General features: G+C 38.2%; 1 pseudogene; it reads left to right on the top strand.

The window, feature by feature from the left end:
• Positions 1–5,560: 5,560 nt before the first annotated feature.
• Positions 5,561–13,472, top strand: LOC118974868 (40S ribosomal protein S11-like; annotated as a pseudogene).
• The last annotated feature ends 1,126 nt before the right edge of the window (positions 13,473–14,598 follow it).

Here is a 14,598-nt window from a genome sequence, read left to right as displayed (position 1 = left end):
AGCATCATCCCACATACTGAAAGGCTGCAGGTTAGGTTCCCGGTCAGGGCACATGCCTAGATTACCAGTCCATCCCTAGTTAGGGGTGTAACCGATTAATGTTTCTCTCACATCAGTGTCTGTCTGTCTGTCCGTCTGTCCGTCTTTCTCTCTCTCTTTTCCTTCCTCTCTCTCTGGAATCAATGGATATATCCTCCAATGAGCATTAAAATTTTTTAAATAAAAAATAATCATTTCAATCATTCATTCATGAAGGTCTCATGTATTTTCCTCTGTGACAGAAATGCAAGTCAATGTGTAGAATTTTATTTGTTAGCTATTCTGTTGGGTGGGGAAAAGAAGCTTCCCATTAAAATAGATCCATGTGTTCACCCAGATAATCCAGAACACAGCTTCTACAGTTTGCTAGATCTTCAATTTCAGTTGAAACTTAATGTCAGTAAAACCTGAACTTATTCTCATATTGTTTTTTTCTTTTTGTTTAAAACTATGCCTGAAGCCTTATATAGCCTTATTGATTTTAAAATATAACAAAAAGTGTAAAACATGTAAAGTATATTCATGACATTTTAATTAGCGAATGTCAGTATTTATATCATTATAAAACTGTAATTGTTTCATTTTTTTAAAGATCTGGTTCTTAAGGTTGAATTCACAACAGATTGAAGCAATTAGAATAAAGTTCAAAAACCATAATTTCTTAAATATTTCATTAAATCTCTATAGCTTTATAAGTATATTTTACTTTTGTTTTGCTTGCTGATTAGCATGCAATAGGAACACGAAACGAAGGACTGTTCTCAGGACACTATGTTAAGAGGAAAACTGCACCACAACGTTAGCAGCAATTGGACCTCGGTTTAGCAAACTTGATACTTCAGTTCTGGCTAAGGAAGAATTTAGAGCCAAGTCTCAAATACAAGTTTATTTAGAAAGTCACAGAGGTAGGAGAAGTGAGCTATGGGAGAAGTGAACATTCTGGGTTGTGTGGGCTCGGGAAACACGTTACAGAGGCAAAAGAAAAGCCTTTGGAATTTAAGGGAATGAATGCAAGGATATAAGGGGGAAGAAGAGGGGGAAAGGCTGTGCGTGCTTCAGAAACAATGTTTGCTGGGAAAAGAACAGGTTGGAAAAAGATGTGGGCGGGCGAGAGAGAGAGAGAGAGAAAGAGAGAGAGAGAGAGAGAGAGAATTGAACCTCACTGGGTCCTTTGTCTTGAGGGTTTTTAAGTAGAGGTCCCAGAGGAGATCTCAATGGAATATTCATCAGTTTTGCAGGGGTGTCTCTCAAGGTTATGGCTCCACTGATTGATTGACACTGATGAAGAGAGGCATTCGTCATTGCAGCTGGTCCTGATATCAGCCATGGCATCACCCTGCCTGGCCTTGCTGCTCTTCTGGGCCTGGAGCTGAAACATAACTGAGGCCTAGATGTTATTTCTAGTTTGACCAAAACTCTGTCTCTGTGGCCAACAGACCTTAAGCATTATCTCCAAGATTACTTGATGGGGGCCAACACCTCATTGTTCTGAGGGCTTAATGCTTAAGGGAGTGCTCATGCAGGGCTTGTACAGGAGTCCCATGAGGCTACTCCCAGGTACCCTTTTTCCCTCCTCTAAGGGGGCCTAGCACGTGATTAGTGACTTTCCAGGAGAGGAAAGGTTGGGGGAAGGTCTGGAACAGCATGACCATTGATATGAAATGTCAGAGCATCTAAACCACATGACCACTATATGCTAGGACAGGAAAGGTCACCCTGGGGACAAAGTCTCAAAATTGTTGTTGCCAGGCACACAGGGCTTTCCAGCTGGGTAACCTCCCCTGCCTGGCTTATCATTCCCACTCTGCTCAGATGTGTCCAACTGCAGACTTCAGCTCTAGTCCCTTCAATTATTTAATATTTCAGGAGCAAACCAAACTTGCTTTCAGATTATTTTCTTGTAATTTTCTTGCCAAGGACACTAGTTAGAATTGTGCCACAATGGTTTATTTAAGTAAATGGATTTGTCCAAGGTCATTAATTGCCACTACCAGAAATGAGAAAAAAACTAGAACTCTCACATAGTTTTATAATAATTGAGAAAAAATCTAGTATTTTACACCATTTACTGACTAAACAATTTCTATCATTTGGCCGCAAAGCTGTAAAAAGTACGACAAAACTTCTTGATGGGTAACTGAATTGTTTACTTTTTATGTGATGTTTCTCATGCAAATTTTGGCATGCTAACCAATGTAATGTACTGGAACCAACACAAGAGGTTGGGACAAGTTATCAGAAGACATGTTGTAATCTCAGCTACAACACTTAGTAGCTCTTCTAGTTGCTATTGCTATAAAATAGATTATCCCATCATTTAGCGACTTAAAACAACAAAAATCAATGTATTATTATCACTCCCAGTTCTGAGGGTTGATTGGGCTCTCATTTGGAATATCTCATATAGTTGATGTTAGATGGTAGTTGAGGATGAAATTATCTCAAATGTTCTTCCTTCACACGTCTGTCAATTGATGCTAGCTGCTTTTTTTTGGGGGGGGGGGTTGAAAGATTTTATTTATTTATTTTCAGGGAGAGGAGAAGGGAGGGAGAAAAAAAAGGAGAGAAACAGCAATGTGTGGTTGCCTCTCACATGCCCCCAAGTGTAAACCTGGCTCATAACTCAGGCATGTGCCCTGACTGGGAATTGAACCAGTGGCCTTTTGGTTTGCAGGGTGTCATTCAACCCACTGAGCCACACCAACCGGGGTGCTAGCTGTTGACTACCCTTATAGAAGGGCTTGTGACAAGATTTGAGGTTCCTCACAGCATGGTAGCTGAGTTCCAAGCTTCAGTAAGAAGGGATATTACTTTTTATTATCTAACTTCAGAAGTTGTGTAACTCCAGTTTCATTATATCCAAACACCTTCCTAGAATCAGGGAGAGAAAACATAGGTCTCTGAAACTCTTAATGAGAAGAACATCACTATCACTGTGCAAGAAGAGCATGTGGACCTTGTTACAGTCATCTCAGAAAATACAATCCATATACTAACTGTACTCTTTTTATCAAGTTTCTGCATCCCTTATTTTATTAAAAAATAAACAATTAATTTTTAATTTTTATTAATTTTTTCCATTACCATTTAGTCCCATTATAACTTTCTCCCTATAATCATCACACTGTTGTCCATGTTCATGGGTCCTTTTCCATTTTTGCTCAATTCCTCCACCCCAACTAGCTGTCATCCTGCTCTCTATGAGTCTGTCCCCATTTTCCTTATTAGTTTAGTTTGTTCAATAGATTCCACATATGAATGAAATCAAATGGCATTTGTCTTTCTCTGACTGGCTTATATCACTTAGCATAATGTTTTCTAGGTCCATCCATACTGTCACAAAGGGTGAAATTTTATTTTTATGGCTGAGTAGTATTCCACTGTAAATGTCCCATAGTTGTTTTATCCACTCATCTACTGATGGACACTTGGGCTGCTTCCATGTCTTGGTGATTGTAAACAATACTGCAATGAGCGTACGGGTGCTTATGTTTTTTGAATTCATTTTTTTGGTTCTTTTGAATATATTCCCAGAAGTTGGAGCACTGAGTCAAAAGACGGATCCATTCTTACCTTTTTAAAGTATCTCTATACTGCTTTCCACAGTGACTGCACCAATCTGCACTCCCACCAATGATGAAAAAGTCTCTCCCTTTCTCCACATCCTCACCAGCACCTGTTGTTTGTTGATTTATTTATGACAGCCATTCTGACAGATGTGAGATGATATTTTATTGTGGTTTTAATTTACATTTATTTGATGATTACTGACAGTGAGCCTCTTTTTCTATGTTGATTGGCCTTGGCCAGCTGTATGTCCTCTGTGGAGAAGTGTCCATTCAGGTCCTTTGCCCATTTTTAAATTGGGATGTTGGGTTTTTTTGGTGTTGAGTTTTTTTGTAAGTTCCTTAAGAATTTTGGATTTTAACCCTTTATTAAATGTATTGGAGAATATGTTTTCCCATTCTCTGAGTGTCTTTTTATTTGTTGATGTGTTCCTTTGCTATGCAAAATCTTTTAGCTTGATGTAGTCCTATTTGTTTATTTTTTTCTTTTGTTTCCCTTGGCTGGAGAGATGTAGCTGATAAAATATTGCTATGAGCACTGTCTGAGATTTTGCTGCTTGCTTTTTTCTAGGATTTTTATCATTTTAGTTCTAACATTTAAGTCTTTAATCCATTTTGAATTTATTCTTGTGTGTGTTGTAAGAAGGTGGTCTAGTTTCATTTTTCTGCACATACCTGTCCCGTTTTCCCAACACCATTTATTGAATAAAGTATCTTTAGCCCATTGTATGTGCTTGTTTTCTTTGTTGAGTATTTTTTAGAAAGAGTTTGTTTATTTATCTTTAGAGGGGAAGGGAAGGAGAGAGGGAGAGAAATACCAATGTGTGGTTGCTTCTTGTGCGTCCCCTGCTGGGAACTGGCCTGCAACCCAGGCATGTGCCCTGACTGGGAATTGAACCGCAGTTGTTCGGTTTGCAGGCCTGCGTTCAATCCACTGAGCTACACCAGCCAGGGCCTGTTAAATACTAATTGACTATTAAAGCTTGTGTTTATTTCTGGGATCTGTATTCTGTACCATTGATTTATGTGCCTGTTTTTATTCCAGTACCAAGCTATGTTGATTATTATGGCCTTATAGTATAGTTTGATGTTAGGGAGCATGATTCTGCCAACTTTGTTTTTTCTCAGGATCACTGTAGCTATGCAGGGCCTTTTGTAGTTCCAGATAAATTTTTGAAACATTTGTTCTAGTTTGGTGAAATACATCATTAGAATCTTGATAGGAATTTCAGTAATCTGTAGATTGCTTTGGGCAGTATTGGACATTTCAGTGATGTTAATTCTTCCTATCCATGAACACAGTATGTGCTTCCACTTATTTGTATCTTCTTCAATTTTTCTTAAGTGTCTTATAATTTTTCTGAGTACAGGTCTTTTACATCCTTGGTTAGGTTTATTCTTAGACATTTTATTCTTTTTGAAGCAATTGTTAATGGGATTGTTTCCTTAATTTTCCTTTCTGTTAGTTTACTATTGGCATATAAAAGTGCAACTCATTTGTGGATATTAAAATGACACTGTTTTATGACCCAGTGATTCCACTTCTGGGCATTTATCTGAAGGATCCCCAAACACTAATTAAAAAATACAAGTACCCCTATGTTCATCGCAGCATTATTTACAATCACCAAGATGTGGAAGCAGCCCAAGCGTTCACCAATAGACGGATGATAGAACAACTACGGGGCATTCACACAGTGGAATTCTACTTGGCCATAAAAAAGAAAATTTTCACCTTTGCAACGGCATGGATGGATCTGGAGAACATCATGCTAAGTGAAATAAGCCAGTCAGAGAAGGACAAATACCATACAGTTTCACTCATATGTGGAATCGAATGAACAAACTGAACAAGCAAGATAGAGCCAGACTCAGAGAGAGAGTGAGCTGACAGCTGTGTGACAGGGGAGCCAGGGATGCAGGGATGGAGCAAAAGGGAAAAAGGACTCGTGGACATGGGCAACAGCATTGTGATTGCAGCCAGTGGGGGCGGACATAAGGGGCATAAAAGGTAATGGAAAAATACAATTAAAAATAAAAATAATAATTGACTTTTTAAAAGTTTCCCAATCCCTCTGTGCTTTCATTCTTCCATCTATATAACAGACATATGAACTGCTTGACTTATGTGATATTGGGATTATGAAATTCAGATATTAGGATATGTAAAAAAGATGTAAGACATTTTCAAACACAATAAATGTTGTTATTAGAACATAAATAATCTCTATAACTTACGTGACAAGGAAAAAAGTGGCTTGATTCAGATCTTAGAGTCCAAGTATTTGTCTAGAGTTTCTACTTTCTAGCTTGGCAATGAATTGCCTATATGGGATAAGCTACAGAATTAACTCAATATTAAAACAAAAGGAAGCCTTATAAAGCTGACTTTCAAAATTCCTTATTCTTTACAAATTTGAAAATAGTCATAAGAATGAAAGTATTTATGATAATGAATCACTATACTGTGTAATTATCAATATGTGGGTAGTTTTAAATGTCAGGAAAATTTAAATAGTCATATTTTGCCACAAATGTTGTACTAAACAATCAATTAGATTACATTTAAAACAATACCAACATGAAGAGTAAATGTAGTCTGATATAGAAATAAAGTTGGAAATTAATTCTGAATTAGATCTGATCGAGCCACATAAAAAGCATGAAATAATGACCAGTTTGCCCCCAGGATATCTCACTTGTTTATCAGGGGTCTTATATTTATTTGACTTTTCTTGTGCATTTGAATTTTGATAATAGTCCTATTTAATCATGCCTTTCACTAAAAATCATTTTTTAATGATTCAAATGCAGAAAAAATGTGATGTATCCTATTTACCTAAGAAACTCAGAGGATAGGGCCATGGATCTGTGTGGTTATTACTGCTTAAGAACAATGAGCTGAGGAGTACATATTTTAGTAGTGTGTTGCTATTATTTTAGTGAATAGTGATATAAATATAATTTAAAATATTCAAAATAAAGAATCAATTATCATTTAAAAATAGTTCTGAGGTATAAAACAATTCTTTTTTTAGTTATGCCTAAATTAGTAAACACAATGCATCCTAAGATAAGGAGATTGACTACATATTCTGTCACATTGCCAACTGAAATTTACACAAGCAATGCTAACTTTAGAGATTTTAAGGAATGTAAATAGAAGGGTAGAGTGTGAAGACAGCAATTTTCATAGTCATCTCTATCACCTCTCACCACCAATGATTAATGTAAGAAATATTTACTGGGAACAACAGTTCTATGTGCTTGGCATTTTCTTAGATCTAAGAAAACAAGCCAGAGGAATGTAGCTGGTTACTGAAATAGTCCAGGAGAAGCCTAAAAAGCTGAATTTGTGGCATGATGGTAGAGGAGAGAAACCAGATCAAAGAAATGCAGTCCACAGTGTTCTGTAATCAACAGACTGTGAGAAATTAAACAGAAGAAAGTCCACTGGGCCTCAGGTTTATAGCTTCTGACTTGGGCAAATGACAGATAGTGTAATCAGTCATTCACTGAAAGTGAATTTGAAAAGGAACAATTCTTTGGGTGAATGGAGTTAAAAATAAGATCATTTAGGATAAGGTACATTTTTAATATTTTAGGGTATCCAGGTGGAGACACAAATTTCAAACAAATTAAGATGAAGGATACATTCTTCCCAAGAGTTGAGGAGTTTGAAAGTTTGTTGAGTATGAAATAGGAAGGACAGAATAAATACATTGTGAAATATAAACATGGGAGTCATCAGCAGCATATGAGCCAGTGACAAAACAAAAGTAAAAAAAATCTTAAATTCAGAACATTGGCAGTACTGAGAGCTGGAAAGACTTATCAGGATTCATGAAAAAAATTTAAGACAAAAATAAGTTACAGACTCCACGGATTGGGGTGCAATGACATCCCTTGAAGTTCACTCCTTGGTGCAACTAAGAGAGTCAGAAAGCGATGCCCTTTTACTGTCAGAAACTAACCTCAATAAAGTTAAACTTAAGTTTAATGTAACTTGAAAAATGAATACGATTTGGAAGTAGATCATGTGTTTGATTTCTGGAATCAACAGCAGGTAGTGGACAGATTTTGAATGAATAAGGAAAAACACAGTGAGTTGTCTTGTTTCATTTTGTTTTATTTTCACATAAACCAGGGATTCGCTATTCAAACCCATAAGAGCATAAGAACAGGTTGTGTCAGTAACAAAGCACCCTGTTTTCAAGCATAGGCCCATAATTAGATATGAGAGTATATACTGTTGCATACAAACTAACTCACCAGACCACAGCTTTTCCATGTGTAAAACAGAATAACCCTCTCGGTGAAAGAAGCACTGTTGTGACACTTTCACTTTAGTATTCCTCTCCTTCCTCATCATGTCCTACAGCAGAATCCACACCAACCTCCTCAGAATCATTCTTAAGGGCAACCATGTCTTCACGGGCCTCAGAAAACTCTCCTTCCTCCATGTCCTCACCCACATATCAGTGAACAAAGGAACGCTTGGTATACATCAGGTCAATCTTGTGGTCTGGGTGAGCCCAGGCCTCAGCCAAAGGCTGTAGTGTTGCTCAACAAGTACACAGCTCACTGTACTTTGGCCAGGTCTCTACCAAGTACCACAGTGGGAGGGTGGTCATTCATGTCAACTTTGAAGCCAGTGGGGCACCAGTCCACAAACTGGATGTACACTAGGTCTTGATCATGCCAATAGCAACATTGACATCCATGGGAACAACATCACCACAGTACAACAGGTAGCAAGCCATCTATTTATCATATAGAATCCGATCAAGAGGGAGGTGAATGCAGGAATAGGGTACCAGGTTGGTCTGGAATTTGGTCAGGTGAACATTCAGGGCTCCATCAAATCTAAAGGAAATAGTGACTGAGGGCACAATTTGACTTATCAACCTACTCAGGTAAGTATAGTTTGGACACCTAAAATTGAGGTTACCACAACTTGTCAGTCGTGAAGGCATTATCACAGTGCTCCAGGGTGATGTGGGTGGTGAGGGTGGTGGTGTAGGGCTCAACCATAGCTGTAGAAACTAGGGAGACTCATTAAATGGAAAACTCCAGCTTGGGCTTCCTGACAAAACGGACAGAGAGGTGTCCCATCAGCAGGAAGGTAAACCCAGAAACAGTCCTCCCACTAAAGTTGTGGAAAATCAAGATGCCCTAAAGACCTGTGCACTGCTCGGCCTGTTTCTGGATTCCATCCAAAACAAAGTCAGTGATTTCCTTGCCAAGGTGTAGTGTCCACAGGCATAGCTGTTGGCAGCACCTTCTTGCCCATGATGAGCACTTTAGGGTGAAAAAGCTGGCAGTGTACACCAGGAGGAATTTCATGAGTGATCCTTGGTTTCAGGTCTACCAACACTGCCCTAAGCACATGCTTGCCAGCACCTCTCACTGAAGGAAGTTCTTGAAGGAGCCATCTCTCCACCCGCCAAGTGTTTTTTCACTTGGCATCTGGCCATCAGACTGGATGCCGTGTTCCAGGCAGTAGAGTTCCTAGTCGGCATTGCTGACCCGGCCAGCATGGATGGAGATGCAGTCGTGCCTGTGGCTGCTTTGTGGCTGCCAGGTGGGTGGCGGAGAGGGGAGGGAAGGCTGCTGCTTCTCAGACACAGCTCTCAGGCAGCTGATGTGATGGAGCCTTCTATTATGGAAAAAACATAGTACATTTGGAATATGCTATCTTTATTATTTCCAAAATAACGTCTATTATTTTGGAAAAAAACATAGTATATTTGATTCACTGGAATTTTAAGGGCAGTTGGCAATAAAGTAACTGAGCCACAGAAAGGTCACTGGTGATCAACATAAAATTTATTTTCTGTGCGTAAAGATATAGCAGGTGTTGGTGTGTGTGACCATGAGTGAAGTCGTCATTGAACATACAGTACTTGCTTTACTTTTGTTAAACTTGTTAAGCAATAATAGTTGCACTCATTTCAGACTTTTTTAAATGATTCATTTTTGCCCTGAAATTAAAAGAAAATGGTTTCTAAAATTTCCTGAAATACAGAATCATCTCAGGGAGATTATAAAAAATTGAGCTCTCTGTAAAATTTTGTCTCCTGTCACTCACTAGAGCTATTATACTCTTCTAATTCAATAGTTTTCCATTGTTAATAAACAATCAACTCCTTGAGATTAAGAATTGCATGTGAATCCGTAAGATTCTCAAACATTACATCTTAGGAGAATACAATATTTATTGGCTCCTACGGAGTTGCATGTAACGTGTCTGAAGTTCCTGACTAGAAATGGTGAGAATACTTCAGAGTCTCCATCATTATGACAGCTCAAGTCAATAGACAAGTGTCTTTACTTTTCTTTTGTTTAAACAATTATCCATCATTTTTTACTTAAGTGGAAATTTTAAAAGCTGAGCAAATACAAAGTATATGCACTGGAAACCTATCATTTTTTTCTTGGCATTACAGTGCAATACTCTATAAGGTGTTATTAATTTTGGAATGGCTTACATATCATGAGCTTTGGGAAATATTTTGATGTCATCTATTAAGAAACAATTTACTAGTATAGTAGCTAATTTATTTTTATGAGGGTAAATAACACTGTCCTAAGACATCAAATAAAATGAAAAGGCAACAAGACTATGTTCAGAAACAAGGTTCCACACACGAGTAGACAGGTTTCAAATTAATTTCTACCACCTGTTAGTGTGTGACTATGGTCACGCTATGAAAGTCCTAAAGCCTGAGGTTTTTTTTAATATTTAAAAATGGTAAAAATAATTGCCCTGGATGGTGTAGCTCAGTGGATTGAGTGCAGGCCTGCGAACCACACGATCATGGTTCGATTCCCAGTCAGGGCACATGCCTGGGTTGCAGGCCAGTTCCCAGCAGGGGATGCATGATAGGCAACCATACATTGACATTTCTCTCCCTCTCTCTTTCCCTTCCCCTCTAAAGATAAATAAATAAAATCTTTAAAAAATAAAAATAAATGGTAAAAATATTATCTGGCACACCCTAATTACGTGGGGGATTCATTAAATAATGCTTATAAAGGACATATTGCTTTTTAACAAATCATTTCAGCTTTTCTTGGAACATGAATACAGTGAGGCAGTGGTAAGGAGTAGGGGCACAATTAAATTGTGGAGAGGACTAGCAAAATTATTTCCTTCCTCCTAAACAATATGGTCTAGTTGATAACATTACACTAGAAGCTGACTCATGACCGGAGAATTTTGTTATTCACTGTAAAGTTAATTTCAAATTGCCCCGGTGAGGAATACTCTTTTCTAGATATTTTACTTTTTTACACATTTTCCCCATAGAGGAAGGAAACTCTCCCTTTCTTCTTTTAGTTTCTTTTGGCTAGTCTAGTAATTAAATTTACCTAGTAGAGTAACAGGAGAAAAGCAAATTTAGTTTTGTACTTACAGGAACTCATAGAAATATGAAACCTAAAGAAGTGACCAAAGCAGGCAGCCTTTATATCTTTTAGACAAAAAAAAAAGAAAAAAGAAATTTTTGAAGAATTAACTAAAAACGAAGTTTGAGCTTTAGGTGGCTAATAAGCGAAGCAGGAACAAGGTTTGTTTATACAGCTTTCTCGGCCCTGGATTTTCTACCTCTGGCGACAGGGATGTCTTCGATTCTCCTGGTGGAGGGAAAGTCCCTTCAAGTGGAGATTCCTGTTTTCATGGGGGCAAAGGCGGGTCAGAGCGCCCTACCTGCACCTGCTTTTTCTTAAGTAACTTTTGTTCATTATAATTAATATGCCACAATATATTCTGGGGTGGCATAGTCAGCTCTCCTTCACCCCTTATTTGCAGATAATAAGCATTATACTTTCTTTGTGTGTAACTAATGGAATTGCCAAAAAATAGATTTGACACCAGAACATTAAGATATGTCCCATCAAAAAATGAGTGTCACTTTGACAACAATTCCACTATTGGCTGATCACTTATTCCTGGTGACACTAGAAATGCAATGCCACCAACGGCCACCGGTTAAGCAAAAAGTTAGGAGAGTACGTGCTCAACAGTAGATTTACTCTGGAAAGGTACAACTGAGTTACCATTTGATTTTATACTCTATCTATAAATTGTAGCTTTATTCATTTAAAAACCTACATTAATTTAAAAAACAGCTAAACACAATTTCTCCCATGTACATACTAGCAGTGAAAAAAATTCTGTTTGAACCATAAGGTGTGGATAAGGCTTTAATATGGATGTGTCCAGGTTAAATGTGAGGGTACAGAGCCAGCTGGGACAGAAAGTTGGATCAGTCATCAAATGTTAGATGTCAGAGGAAAGTCATATTACAACAGTGACTATTCATTGTCCACCTTTTTTGATTTCTAAAACTAGCTATAGAGAATATAGTGAGAAAACCCCAAAGGGAATGAGGTGTGAAATGGGCCATAACAAACGAAGAAAAGGACAGAGTGCTGCAGGCTGAATTGTGTTGTCCTCCACGGCCAAACCCACATCTTTAAGTCCTAATCCCCAGTATCTCAGAACATAACTGTATTTTGAGACAAGGTCTTCTAAGAGGTAACTAAGTGAAATAAACCTTGAGAGGCTTCATGGGATTCATACTGAATCCTAATTCAGTGTGACCACTGTCCTTATAAGAAGAAGAAATTGCTTTTTGTCAGGCAGCTGTGAAGATGGCCAGAAATTCAGACTGNGTTCAACAATAGATTTACTCTGGAAAGGTACAACTGAGTTACCATTTGATTTTATACTCTCTCTTTAAATTGTAGCTTTATTCATTTAAAAACCTACATTAATTTAAAAAATAGCTAAACACAATTTCTCCCATTTACATACTAGCAGTGAAAAAAATTCTGTTTAAACCATAAAATGATCTTAAGTTTATATAGACGCAAGGTGTGGATAAGGCTTTTAATATGGATGTGTCCAGGTTAAATGTGAGGGTACAGAGCCAGCTGGGAGAAAGTTGGATCAGTCATCAAATGTTAGACGTCAGAGGAAAGTCATATTACAACAGTGACTATTCATTGTCCAGCTTTTTTGATTTCTAAAACTAGCTATAGAGAATATAGTGGGAAAACCCCAAAGGGAATGAGGTGTGAAATTGGCCATAACAAACGAAGAAAAGGACAGAGTGCTGCAGGCTGAATTGTGTTGTCCTCCACGGCCAAACCCACATCTTTAAGTCCTAATCCCCAGTATCTCAGAACATAACTGTATTTTGAGACAAGGTCTTCTAAGAGGTAACTAAGTGAAATAAACCTTGAGAGGCTTCATGGGATTCATACTGAATCCTAATTCAGTGTGACCACTGTCCTTATAAGAAGAAGAAATTGCTTTTTGTCAGGCAGCTGTGAAGATGGCCAGAAATTCAGACTGAACATGCCTACCAAAAGCAGCCTACTGTCTTTAAAAATAAGAAGGAGGTCCTGCTTGGAGAAACTGGCAAAGAGAAGCTACCAGGACGCCACAAGAACATCAGTCTGGATTTTAAGATGCCCAAGGAGACCATCGAGGGCACCTACACTGACAAGAAGTGCTCCCTTACTAGTAATGTCTCCATTGGTGGACACATATTGTCTGGTGTGGTGACCAAGATGAAGAGGCAGAGGACCACTGTCATCCGTCAAGACTGCCTCCACTGCATCTGAAAGTACAATCACTTTGAGAAGCACCACAAGAACCTGTCAGTGCCCCTGTCCCCTTCTTCAGAGATGTCCAGATCAGTGACATTGTCATAGCAGGCTGAGTGCTGTCCCCTGAGCAAGACTATACTTTTGAACATGTTCAAGGTCACCAAGGCTGCCGGCACCAAGAAGCAATCCCTGAAGTTCTGAGAATAGACACCCACTCACTCCCCAGACAAAATGAAGTTACTTTCTCAGCCAAAAAAAGAAGAAGAAATTATGTACAGACATGCATATCTACAGATGAAAGACCATGCAAAACAAAACAGAGAAAGATGTCCATCTGATAGTTAAGGAGAGATAATTTTTAAAAAATCAACCCTGTACATACAAAACACCTTAACCTCAGACTTCTAGCCTCCAGATCTGTGAGAAAATAAATGTTTAAAGCACCCAGTTTGTGAGACATTGTTATGACAACCTCATCACACTAATATGGAGACAAAAAGAAAGAAGAAGGGTGGGGAAGACTGATGCCCTCCTTCCTTCTAGGCCATTCTGTGCGGTCATCACCTCCTTCCCACCAAGATCCTCATCTAGTTTCTAAGAAGTTAAATCTTCAAGAAGATGCTTGCGAATCTGTTCTAATCTCCTTGGGGTCCTTATTTTTTTTAATTTTCTCTCCATTATGGTAGAAATGATTATTAACTGTTCTACTAACATTGAAAGTTTTCTTGGAAATTTTTCTGTAACAATCTCAGTCAAAGGTAGAAACATATACCCAGTTGAGTATTGGCACAAGAAATATGGGGGCTGACTCATAGGTTGTACTCAGATCAATGCATAGGTTGATTTTTTCAACCAAAATGAAATTAGTAATGAACACTAGTATTTAATTCTCGATGCCAGTAAAAAATTTTCAGTTGTAAATTAATTCACTGGCATCCAAGAACATTAATGAATTATGCTACTGTATCAAAATATAGTCTGTTTGTTTTTCTTTCTTCACTTTTCTTCCACCCTTACTGCCTTCCACGAAACTAGGTAGTGAGGCTTTAAAAGTCCAGGTATTTTTGGTGAAGTGGAAAGCTTCGAATTTAAATGATATGACAGATAATTTTTTTGTCTTTTGATTTAAAAAAAAAATTAGCCCTGACTGCTGTGGCTCAGTGGATTGAGAGCTGACCTGTGAAACAGAAGGTCCTTGGCTTGATTCCTGGGCAGGCACATGCCTGGGTTGCAGGCCAGGTCCCCAATAGGGAACTCGCAAGAGGCAACCACACATTGATGTTTCTCTCCCTTTCTTTCTCCCTCCCTTCCCCTTTGTTTAAAAATAAATAAGTAAGATATATTTTTTTAAATTAACCAAGGGCTGAAATAG

This window comes from Sturnira hondurensis, unplaced genomic scaffold (assembly GCF_014824575.4).
Source record: "Sturnira hondurensis isolate 20B ecotype Veracruz unplaced genomic scaffold, ASM1482457v3 Scaffold0019910, whole genome shotgun sequence".
In the NCBI taxonomy this organism is placed as follows: Eukaryota; Metazoa; Chordata; class Mammalia; order Chiroptera; family Phyllostomidae; genus Sturnira; species Sturnira hondurensis.
This window is presented reverse-complemented; position numbering and strand designations above follow the sequence as displayed.